This window comes from Cinclus cinclus, chromosome 7, assembly GCF_963662255.1.
Source record: "Cinclus cinclus chromosome 7, bCinCin1.1, whole genome shotgun sequence".
Classification (NCBI taxonomy): Eukaryota; Metazoa; Chordata; class Aves; order Passeriformes; family Cinclidae; genus Cinclus; species Cinclus cinclus.
The window spans coordinates 38,503,261-38,516,272 of record NC_085052.1 but is presented as its reverse complement, the minus strand read 5'-3'; positions in this window follow the sequence as shown (position 1 = coordinate 38,516,272).

The window sequence follows — 13,012 nt, the reverse complement described above, 5'->3', positions numbered from 1 at the left end:
TGGCCTAAAAGGGCATGGGATGCATTGTGACACCACAGGGGTTAAGAGAATCAAGGATGCATTGTGACCCAATGGAGGATAATAATCCCAGGATCCCATTTGACACCAGGGGGCGTAAAAGGGCCAGGGATGAATTGTGACAGCATGGGGCCCAATAGAAACAAGGAACCATTATGACACCATGGAGGCCAAGAATCAAATGATTCATTGTGACATCAAGTGGCCTAAAAGGGCATGGGATGCATTGTGACACCACAGAGGTTAAGAGAAGCAAGGAACCATTGTGACCCAATGCAGGCTAACAATCTAATGATCCCTTGTGGCACCAGGGGGTATAAAAAGGGCCAGGGATGGATTGTTACAGCACGGGGACCAATAGAAGCAAGGATCTATTATGCCACCATGGAGGCCGGGAATCAAATAATTCATTGTGACGTCATGCGGCCTAAAAGGTCATGGGATGCATTGTGACAGCACAGGGGTTAAGAGAAGTAAGGATCCATTGTGACCCAATGGAGGCTAACAATCTAATGATCCCTTTTGACACCAATGGGCCTAAAAGGGGCAGAGATGTATTGTGAAAGCATGGGGCCAACTTAAAACCTGGTACAATTACACCACCATGGAGGCCAAGAATCAAATGATTCATTGTGACATCAAGTGGCCTAAAAGGGCATGGGATGCATTGTGACACCACAGGGGTTAAGAGAAGCAAGGATGCATTGTGACCCAAAGGAGGCTAATAATCCCAGGATCCCATTTGACACCAGGGGGCGCAAAAGGACCACGGATGGACTCTGACAGCATGGGGACCTATAGAAGCAAGGAACCATTATGACACCATGGAGGCCAAGAATCAAATGATTCATTGTGACATCAAGTGGCCTAAAAGGGCATGGGATGCATTGTGACAGCACAGGGGTTAAGAGAAGCAAGGAACCATTGTGACCCAATGCAGGCTAACAATCTAAGGATCCCTTTTGACACCAGGGGGCGCAAAAGGACCACGGATGGACTCTGACAGCATGGGGACCTATAGAAGCAAGGAACCATTATGACACCATGAAGGCCAAGAATCAAATGGTTCATTGTGACATCAAGTGGCCTAAAAGGGCTTGGAATGCATTGTGACACCACAGAGGTTAAGAGAAGCAAGGAACCATTGTGACCCAATGCAGGCTAACAATCTAATGATCCCTTGTGGCACCAGGGGGTATAAAAAGGGCCAGGGATGGATTGTTACAGCACGGGGACCAATAGAAGCAAGGAACCATTATGACACCATGGAGGCCGAGAATCAAATGATTCATTGTGACATCAAGTGGCCTAAAAGGGCATGGGATGCATTGTGGCACCACAGGGGTTAAGAGAAGCAAGGATCCATTGTGACCCAATGGAGGCTAATAATCCCAGGATCCCATTTGACACCAGGGGGCGTAAAAGGGCCAGGGATGAATTGTGACAGCATGGGGCCCAATAGAAACAAGGAACCATTATGACACCATGGAGGCCAAGAATCAAATGATTCATTGTGACATCAAGTGGCCTAAAAGGGCATGGGATGCATTGTGACACCACAGAGGTTAAGAGAAGCAAGGAACCATTGTGACCCAATGCAGGCTAACAATCTAAGGATCCCTTTTGACACCAGGGGGCGCAAAAGGACCACGGATGAACTCTGACAGCATGGGGACCTATAGAAGCAAGGAACCATTATGACACCATGAAGGCCAAGAATCAAATGGTTCATTGTGACATCAAGTGGCCTAAAAGGGCTTGGAATGCATTGTGACACCACAGAGGTTAAGAGAAGCAAGGAACCATTGTGACCCAATGCAGGCTAACAATCTAATGATCCCTTGTGGCACCAGGGGGTATAAAAAGGGCCAGGGATGGATTGTTACAGCACGGGGACCAATAGAAGCAAGGAACCATTATGACACCATGGAGGCCAAGAATCAAATGATTCATTGTGACATCAAGTGGCCTAAAAGGGCATGGGAGGCATTGTGACACCACAGAGGTTAAGAGAAGCAAGGAACCATTGTGACCCAATGCAGGCTAACAATCTAATGATCCCATCTGACACCAATGGGCCTAAAAGGGGCAGGGATGAATTGTGAAAGCATGGGGACTAATAGAAGCAAGGATCTATTATGCCACGGTGGAGGCCAAGAATCAAATAATTCATTGTGACATCATGTGGCCTAAAAGGGCATGGGATGCATTGTGACACCACAGAGGTTAAGAGAAGCAAGGAACCATTGTGACCCAATGCAGGCTAACAATCTAAGAATCCCTTTTGACACCAGGGGGCGCAAAAGGACCACGTATGGACTCTGACAGCATGGGGACCTATAGAAGCAAGGAACCATTATGACACCATGGAGGCCAAGAATCAAATGATTCATTGTGACATCAAGTGGCCTAAAAGGGCATGGGATGCATTGTGACACCACAGGGGTTAAGAGAATCAAGGATGCATTGTGACCCAATGGAGGCTAATAATCCCAGGATCCCATTTGACACCAGGGGGCGTAAGAGGGCCAGGGATGAATTGTGAAAGCATGGGGCCCAATAGAAACAAGGAACCATTATGACACCATGGAGGCCAAGAATCAAATGATTCATTGTGACATCAAGTGGCCTAAAAGGGCATGGGATGCATTGTGACACCACAGAGGTTAAGAGAAGCAAGGAACCATTGTGACCCAATGCAGGCTAACAATCTAATGATCCCTTGTGGCACCAGGGGGTATAAAAAGGGCCAGGGATGGATTGTTACAGCACGGGGACCAATAGAAGCAAGGATCTATTATGCCACCATGGAGGCCGGGAATCAAATAATTCATTGTGACGTCATGCGGCCTAAAAGGTCATGGGATGCATTGTGACAGCACAGGGGTTAAGAGAAGTAAGGATCCATTGTGACCCAATGGAGGCTAACAATCTAATGATCCCTTTTGACACCAATGGGCCTAAAAGGGGCAGAGATGTATTGTGAAAGCATGGGGCCAACTTAAAACCTGGTACAATTACACCACCATGGAGGCCAAGAATCAAATGATTCATTGTGACATCAAGTGGCCTAAAAGGGCATGGGATGCATTGTGACAGCACAGGGGTTAAGAGAAGCAAGGAACCATTGTGACCCAATGCAGGTTAGCAATCTAAGAATCCCTTTTGACGCCAGGGGGCGCAAAAGGACCACGGATGAACTCTGACAGCATGGGGACCTATAGAAGCAAGGAACCATTATGACACCACGAAGGCCAAGAATCAAATGGTTCATTGTAAGACCAAGTGGCCTAAAAGGGCTTGGAAGGCATTGTGACACCACAGAGGTTAAGAGAAGCAAGGAACCATTGTGACCCAATGCAGTCTAACAATCTAATGATCCCTTGTGACACCAATGGGCCTAAAAGGGGCAGGGATGAATTGTGAAAGCATGGGGCCCAAGTAAAACCTGGTACAATTGTGCCACCATGGAGGCCAAGAATCAAATGATTCATTGTGACATCAAGTGGCCTAAAAGGGCATGGGATGCATTGTGACACCACAGAGGTTAAGAGAAGCAAGGAACCATTGTGACCCAATGCAGGCTAACAATCTAATGATCCCTTGTGGCACCAGGTGGTATAAAAAGGGCCAGGGATGGATTGTTACAGCACGGGGACCAATAGAAGCAAGGATCTATTATGCCACCATGGAGGCCAAGAATCAAATGATTCATTGTGACATCAAGTGGCCTAAAAGGGCATGGGATGCATTGTGACAGCACAGGGGTTAAGAGAAGCAAGGATCCATTGTGACCCAATGCAGGCTAACAATCTAATGATCCCTTTTGACACCAATGGGCCTAAAAGGGGCAGGGATGTATTGTGAAAGCATGGGGCCCAATAGAAACAAGGAACCATTATGACACCATGGAGGCCAAGAATCAAATGATTCATTGTGACATCATGTGGCCTAAAAGGGCATGGGATGCATTGTGACAGCACAGGGGTTAAGAGAAGCAAGGAACCATTGTGACCCAATGCAGGCTAACAATCTAAGAATCCCTTTTGACACCAGGGGGCGCAAAAGGACCACGAATGAACTATGACAGCATGGGGACCTATAGAAGCAAGGAACCATTATGACACCATGAAGGCCAAGAATCAAATGGTTCATTGTAAGACCAAGTGGCCTAAAAGGGCTTGGAATGCATTGTGACACCACAGAGGTTAAGAGAAGCAAGGAACCATTGTGACCCAATGCAGGCTAACAATCTAAGAATCCCTTTTGACACCAGGGGGCGCAAAAGGACCACGGATGGACTCTGACAGCATGGGGACCTATAGAAGCAAGGAACCATTATGACACCATGAAGGCCAAGAATCAAATGGTTCATTGTAAGACCAAGTGGCCTAAAAGGGCTTGGAATGCATTGTGACACCACAGAGGTTAAGAGAAGCAAGGAACCATTGTGACCCAATGCAGGCTAACAATCTAATGATCCCTTGTGGCACCAGGGGTTATAAAAAGGGCCAGGGATGGATTGTTACAGCACGGGGACCAATAGAAGCAAGGATCTATTATGCCACCATGGAGGCCAAGAATCAAATGATTCATTGTGACATCAAGTGGCCTAAAAGGGCATGGGATGCATTGTGACACCACAGGGGTTAAGAGAAGCAAGGATCCATTGTGACCCAATGCAGGCTAACAATCTAATGATCCCTTTTGACACCAATGGGCCTAAAAGGGGCAGGGATGTATTGTGAAAGCATGGGGCCCAATTAAAACCTGGTACAATTACGCCACCATGGAGGCCAAGAATCAAATGATTCATTGTCACATCATGTGGCCTAAAAGGGCATGGGATGCATTGTGACAGCACAGGTGTTAAGAGAAGCAAGGAACCATTGTGACCCAATGCAGGCTAACAAGCTAAGAATCACTTTTGACACCCGGGTGCGCAAAAGGACCACGGATGAACTCTGACAGCATGGGGACCTATAGAAGCAAGGAACCATTATGACACCATGAAGGGCAAGAATCAAATGGTTCATTGTAAGACCAAGTGGCCTAAAAGAGCTTGGAATGCATTGTGACACCACAGAGGTTAAGAGAAGCAAGGAACCATTGTGACCCAATGCAGGCTAACAATCTAATGATCCCTTGTGGCACCAGGGGGTATAAAAAGGGCCAGGGATGGATTGTTACAGCACGGGGACCAATAGAAGCAAGGATCTATTATGCCACCGTGGACGCCAAGAATCAAATGATTCATTGTGACATCAAGTGGCCTAAAAGGGCATGGGATGCATTGTGACACCACAGGGGTTAAGAGAAGCAAGGATGCATTGTGACCCAAAGGAGGCTAATAATCCCAGGATCCCATTTGACACCAGGGGGCGCAAAAGGACCACGGATGGACTCTGACAGCATGGGGACCTATAGAAGCAAGGAACCATTATGACACCATGGAGGCCAAGAATCAAATGATTCATTGTGACATCAAGTGGCCTAAAAGGGCATGGGATGCATTGTGACAGCACAGGGGTTAAGAGAAGCAAGGAACCATTGTGACCCAATGCAGGCTAACAATCTAAGGATCCCTTTTGACACCAGGGGGCGCAAAAGGACCACGGATGGACTCTGACAGCATGGGGACCTATAGAAGCAAGGAACCATTATGACACCATGAAGGCCAAGATTCAAATGGTTCATTGTGACATCAAGTGGCCTAAAAGGGCTTGGAATGCATTGTGACACCACAGAGGTTAAGAGAAGCAAGGAACCATTGTGACCCAATGCAGGCTAACAATCTAATGATCCCTTGTGGCACCAGGGGGTATAAAAAGGGCCAGGGATGGATTGTTACAGCACGGGGACCAATAGAAGCAAGGAACCATTATGACACCATGGAGGCCGAGAATCAAATGATTCATTGTGACATCAAGTGGCCTAAAAGGGCATGGGATGCATTGTGGCACCACAGGGGTTAAGAGAAGCAAGGATCCATTGTGACCCAATGGAGGCTAATAATCCCAGGATCCCATTTGACACCAGGGGGCGTAAAAGGGCCAGGGATGAATTGTGACAGCATGGGGCCCAATAGAAACAAGGAACCATTATGACACCATGGAGGCCAAGAATCAAATGATTCATTGTGACATCAAGTGGCCTAAAAGGGCATGGGATGCATTGTGACACCACAGAGGTTAAGAGAAGCAAGGAACCATTGTGACCCAATGCAGGCTAACAATCTAAGGATCCCTTTTGACACCAGGGGGCGCAAAAGGACCACGGATGGACTCTGACAGCATGGGGACCTATAGAAGCAAGGAACCATTATGACACCATGAAGGCCAAGAATCAAATGGTTCATTGTGACATCAAGTGGCCTAAAAGGGCTTGGAATGCATTGTGACACCACAGAGGTTAAGAGAAGCAAGGAACCATTGTGACCCAATGCAGGCTAACAATCTAATGATCCCTTGTGGCACCAGGGGGTATAAAAAGGGCCAGGGATGGATTGTTACAGCACGGGGACCAATAGAAGCAAGGAACCATTATGACACCATGGAGGCCAAGAATCAAATGATTCATTGTGACATCAAGTGGCCTAAAAGGGCACGGGATGCATTGTGACACCACAGAGGTTAAGAGAAGCAAGGAACCATTGTGACCCAATGCAGGCTAACAATCTAATGATCCCTTCTGACACCAATGGGCCTAAAAGGGGCAGGGATGAATTGTTAAAGCATGGGGACTAATAGAAGCAAGGATCTATTATGCCACGGTGGAGGCCAAGAATCAAATAATTCATTGTGACATCATGTGGCCTAAAAGGGCATGGGATGCATTGTGACAGCACAGGGGTTAAGAGAAGCAAGGAACCATTGTGACCCAATGCAGGCTAACAATCTAAGAATCCCTTTTGACACCAGGGGGCGCAAAAGGACCACGTATGGACTCTGACAGCATGGGGACCTATAGAAGCAAGGAACCATTATGACACCATGGAGGCCAAGAATCAAATGATTCATTGTGACATCAAGTGGCCTAAAAGGGCATGGGATGCATTGTGACACCACAGGGGTTAAGAGAATCAAGGATGCATAGTGACCCAATGGAGGCTAATAATCCCAGGATCCCATTTGACACCAGGGGGCGTAAAAGGCCCAGGGATGAATTGTGACAGCATGGGGCCCAATAGAAACAAGGAACCATTATGACACCATGGAGGCCAAGAATCAAATGATTCATTGTGACATCAAGTGGCCTAAAAGGGCATGGGATGCATTGTGACACCACAGAGGTTAAGAGAAGCAAGGAACCATTGTGACCCAATGCAGGCTAACAATCTAATGATCCCTTGTGGCACCAGGGGGTATAAAAAGGGCCAGGGATGGATTGTTACAGCACGGGGACCAATAGAAGCAAGGATCTATTATGCCACCATGGAGGCCGAGAATCAAATAATTCATTGTGACGTCATGCGGCCTAAAAGGTCATGGGATGCATTGTGACAGCACAGGGGTTAAGAGAAGTAAGGATCCATTGTGACCCAATGGAGGCTAACAATCTAATGATCCCTTTTGACACCAATGGGCCTAAAAGGGCCAGGGATGTATTGTGAAAGCATGGGGCCAACTTAAAACCTGGTACAATTACACCACCATGGAGGCCAAGAATCAAATGATTCATTGTGACATCAAGTGGCCTAAAAGGGCATGGGATGCATTGTGACAGCACAGGGGTTAAGAGAAGCAAGGAACCATTGTGACCCAATGCAGGTTAGCAATCTAAGAATCCCTTTTGACGCCAGGGGGCGCAAAAGGACCACGGATGAACTCTGACAGCATGGGGACCAATAGAAGCAAGGAACCATTATGACACCACGAAGGCCAAGAATCAAATGGTTCATTGTAAGACCAAGTGGCCTAAAAGGGCTTGGAAGGCATTGTGACACCACAGAGGTTAAGAGAAGCAAGGAACCATTGTGACCCAATGCAGGCTAACAATCTAATGATCCCTTGTGACACCAATGGGCCTAAAAGGGGCAGGGATGAATTGTGAAAGCATGGGGCCCAAGTAAAACCTGGCACAATTGTGCCACCATGGAGGCCAAGAATCAAATGATTCATTGTGACATCAAGTGGCCTAAAAGGGCATGGGATGCATTGTGACACCACAGAGGTTAAGAGAAGCAAGGAACCATTGTGACCCAATGCAGGCTAACAATCTAATGATCCCTTGTGGCACCAGGTGGTATAAAAAGGGCCAGGGATGGATTGTTACAGCACGGGGACCAATAGAAGCAAGGATCTATTATGCCACCATGGAGGCCAAGAATCAAATGATTCATTGTGACATCAAGTGGCCTAAAAGGGCATGGGATGCATTGTGACACCACAGGGGTTAAGAGATGCAAGGATGCATTGTGACCCAATGGAGGCTAATAATCCCAGGATCCCATTTGACACCAGGGGGCGTAAAAGGGCCAGGGATGAATTGTGACAGCATGGGGCCCAATAGAAACAACGAACCATTATGACACCATGGAGGCCAAGACTCAAATGATTCATTGTGACATCAAGTGGCCTAAAAGGGTATGGGATGCATTGTGACACCACAGGGGTTAAGAGAAGCAAGGAACCATTGTGACCCAATGGAGGCTAACAATCTAATGATCCCTTGTGGCACCAGGGGGTATAAAAAGGGCCAGGGATGGATTGTTACAGCTCGGGGACCAATAGAAGCAAGGATCTATTATGCCGCCATGGAGGCCAAGAATCAAATAATTCATTGTGACATCAAGTAGCCTAAAAGGGCATGGGATGCATTGTGACAGCACAGGGGTTAAGAGAAGCAAGGATCCATTGTGACCCAATGCAGGCTAACAATCTAATGATCCCTTTTGACACCAATGGGCCTAAAAGGGGCAGGGATGTATTGTGAAAGCATGGGGCCCAATAGAAACAAGGAACCATTATGACACCATGGAGGCCAAGAATCAAATGATTCATTGTGACATCATGTGGCCTAAAAGGGCATGGGATGCATTGTGACAGCACAGGGGTTAAGAGAAGCAAGGAACCATTGTGACCCAATGCAGGCTAACAATCTAAGAATCCCTTTTGACACCAGGGGGCGCAAAAGGACCACGGATGGACTCTGACAGCATGGGGACCTATAGAAGCAAGGAACCATTATGACACCATGAAGGCCAAGAATCAAATGGTTCATTGTAAGACCAAGTGGCCTAAAAGGGCTTGGAATGCATTGTGACACCACAGAGGTTAAGAGAAGCAAGGAACCATTGTGACCCAATGCAGGCTAACAATCTAAGAATCCCTTTTGACACCAGGGGGCGCAAAAGGACCACGGATGGACTCTGACAGCATGGGGACCTATAGAAGCAAGGAACCATTATGACACCATGAAGGCCAAGAATCAAATGGTTCATTGTAAGACCAAGTGGCCTAAAAGGGCTTGGAATGCATTGTGACACCACAGAGGTTAAGAGAAGCAAGGAACCATTGTGACCCAATGCAGGCTAACAATCTAATGATCCCTTGTGGCACCAGGGGTTATAAAAAGGGCCAGGGATGGATTGTTACAGCACGGGGACCAATAGAAGCAAGGATCTATTATGCCACCATGGAGGCCAAGAATCAAATGATTCATTGTGACATCAAGTGGCCTAAAAGGGCATGGGATGCATTGTGACACCACAGGGGTTAAGAGAAGCAAGGATCCATTGTGACCCAATGCAGGCTAACAATCTAATGATCCCTTTTGACACCAATGGGCCTAAAAGGGGCAGGGATGTATTGTGAAAGCATGGGGCCCAATTAAAACCTGGTACAATTACGCCACCATGGAGGCCAAGAATCAAATGATTCATTGTGACATCATGTGGCCTAAAAGGGCATGGGATGCATTGTGACAGCACAGGTGTTAAGAGAAGCAAGGAACCATTGTGACCCAATGCAGGCTAACAAGCTAAGAATCACTTTTGACACCCGGGTGCGCAAAAGGACCACGGATGAACTCTGACAGCATGGGGACCTATAGAAGCAAGGAACCATTATGACACCATGAAGGCCAAGAATCAAATGGTTCATTGTAAGACCAAGTGGCCTAAAAGAGCTTGGAATGCATTGTGACACCACAGAGGTTAAGAGAAGCAAGGAACCATTGTGACCCAATGCAGGCTAACAATCTAATGATCCCTTGTGGCACCAGGGGGTATAAAAAGGGCCAGGGATGGATTGTTACAGCACGGGGACCAATAGAAGCAAGGATCTATTATGCCACCGTGGACGCCAAGAATCAAATGATTCATTGTGACATCAAGTGGCCTAAAAGGGCATGGGATGCATTGTGACACCACAGGGGTTAAGAGAAGCAAGGATGCATTGTGACCCAAAGGAGGCTAATAATCCCAGGATCCCATTTGACACCAGGGGGCGCAAAAGGACCACGGATGGACTCTGACAGCATGGGGACCTATAGAAGCAAGGAACCATTATGACACCATGGAGGCCAAGAATCAAATGATTCATTGTGGCATCAAGTGGCCTAAAAGGGCATGGGATGCATTGTGACAGCACAGGGGTTAAGAGAAGCAAGGAACCATTGTGACCCAATGCAGGCTAACAATCTAAGGATCCCTTTTGACACCAGGGGGCGCAAAAGGACCACGGATGGACTCTGACAGCATGGGGACCTATAGAAGCAAGGAACCATTATGACACCATGAAGGCCAAGAATCAAATGGTTCATTGTGACATCAAGTGGCCTAAAAGGGCTTGGAATGCATTGTGACACCACAGAGGTTAAGAGAAGCAAGGAACCATTGTGACCCAATGCAGGCTAACAATCTAATGATCCCTTCTGACACCAATGGGCCTAAAAGGGGCAGGGATGAATTGTGAAAGCATGGGGATTAATAGAAGCAAGGATCTATTATGCCACGGTGGAGGCCAAGAATCAAATGATTCATTGTGACGTCATGTGGCCTAAAAGGGCATGGGATGCATTGTGACAGCACAGGGGTTAAGAGAAGCAAGGAACCATTGTGACCCAATGCAGGCTAACAATCTAAGAATCCCTTTTGACACCAGGGGGCGCAAAAGGACCACGTATGGACTCTGACAGCATGGGGACCTATAGAAGCAAGGAACCATTATGACACCATGGAGGCCAAGAATCAAATGATTCATTGTGACATCAAGTGGCCTAAAAGGGCATGGGATGCATTGTGACACCACAGGGGTTAAGGGAATCAAGGATGCATAGTGACCCAATGGAGGCTAATAATCCCAGGATCCCATTTGACACCAGGGGGCGTAAAAGGCCCAGGGATGAATTGTGACAGCATGGGGCCCAATAGAAACAAGGAACCATTATGACACCATGGAGGCCAAGAATCAAATGATTCATTGTGACATCAAGTGGCCTAAAAGGGCATGGGATGCATTGTGACACCACAGAGGTTAAGAGAAGCAAGGAACCATTGTGACCCAATGCAGGCTAACAATCTAATGATCCCTTGTGGCACCAGGGGGTATAAAAAGGGCCAGGGATGGATTGTTACAGCACGGGGACTAATAGAAGCAAGGATCTATTATGCCACCGTGGACGCCAAGAATCAAATGATTCATTGTGACATCAAGTGGCCTAAAAGGGCATGGGATGCATTGTGACACCACAGGGGTTAAGAGAAGCAAGGATGCATTGTGACCCAAAGGAGGCTAATAATCCCAGGATCCCATTTGACACCAGGGGGCGCAAAAGGACCACGGATGGACTCTGACAGCATGGGGACCTATAGAAGCAAGGAACCATTATGACACCATGGAGGCCAAGAATCAAATGATTCATTGTGACATCAAGTGGCCTAAAAGGGCATGGGATGCATTGTGACAGCACAGGGGTTAAGAGAAGCAAGGAACCATTGTGACCCAATGCAGGCTAACGATCTAAGAATCCCTTTTGACACCAGGGGGCGCAAAAGGACCACGGATGGACTCTGACAGCATGGGGACCTATAGAAGCAAGGAACCATTATGACACCATGAAGGCCAAGAATCAAATGGTTCATTGTGACATCAAGTGGCCTAAAAGGGCTTGGAATGCATTGTGACACCACAGAGGTTAAGAGAAGCAAGGAACCATTGTGACCCAATGCAGGCTAACAATCTAATGATCCCTTGTGGCACCAGGGGGTATAAAAAGGGCCAGGGATGGATTGTTACAGCACGGGGACCAATAGAAGCAAGGAACCATTATGACACCATGGAGGCCAAGAATCAAATGATTCATTGTGACATCAAGTGGCCTAGAAGCGCATGGGATGCATTGTGGCACCACAGGGGTTAAGAGAAGCAAGGATGCATTGTGACCCAAAGGAGGCTAATAATCCCAGGATCCCATTTGACACCAGGGGGCGTAAAAGGGCCAGGGATGAATTGTGACAGCATGGGGCCCAATAGAAACAAGGAACCATTATGACACCATGGAGGCCAAGAATCAAATGATTCATTGTGACATCAAGTGGCCTAAAAGGGCATGGGATGCATTGTGACAGCACAGGGGTTAAGAGAAGCAAGGAACCATTGTGACCCAATGCAGGCTAACAATCTAAGAATCCCTTTTGACACCAGGGGATGCAAAAGGACCACGGATGGACTCTGACAGCATGGGGACCTATAGAAGCAAGGAACCATTATGTACCATGAAGGCCAAGAATCAAATGGTTCATTGTGACATCAAGTGGCCTAAAAGGGCTTGGAATGCATTGTGACACCACAGAGGTTAAGAGAAGCAAGGAACCATTGTGACCCAATGCAGGCTAACAATCTAATGATCCCTTGTGGCACCAGGGGGTATAAAAAGGGCCAGGGATGGATTGTTACAGCACGGGGACCAATAGAAGCAAGGAACCATTATGACACCATGGAGGCCAAGAATCAAATGATTCATTGTGACATCAAGTGGCCTGAAAGGGCAT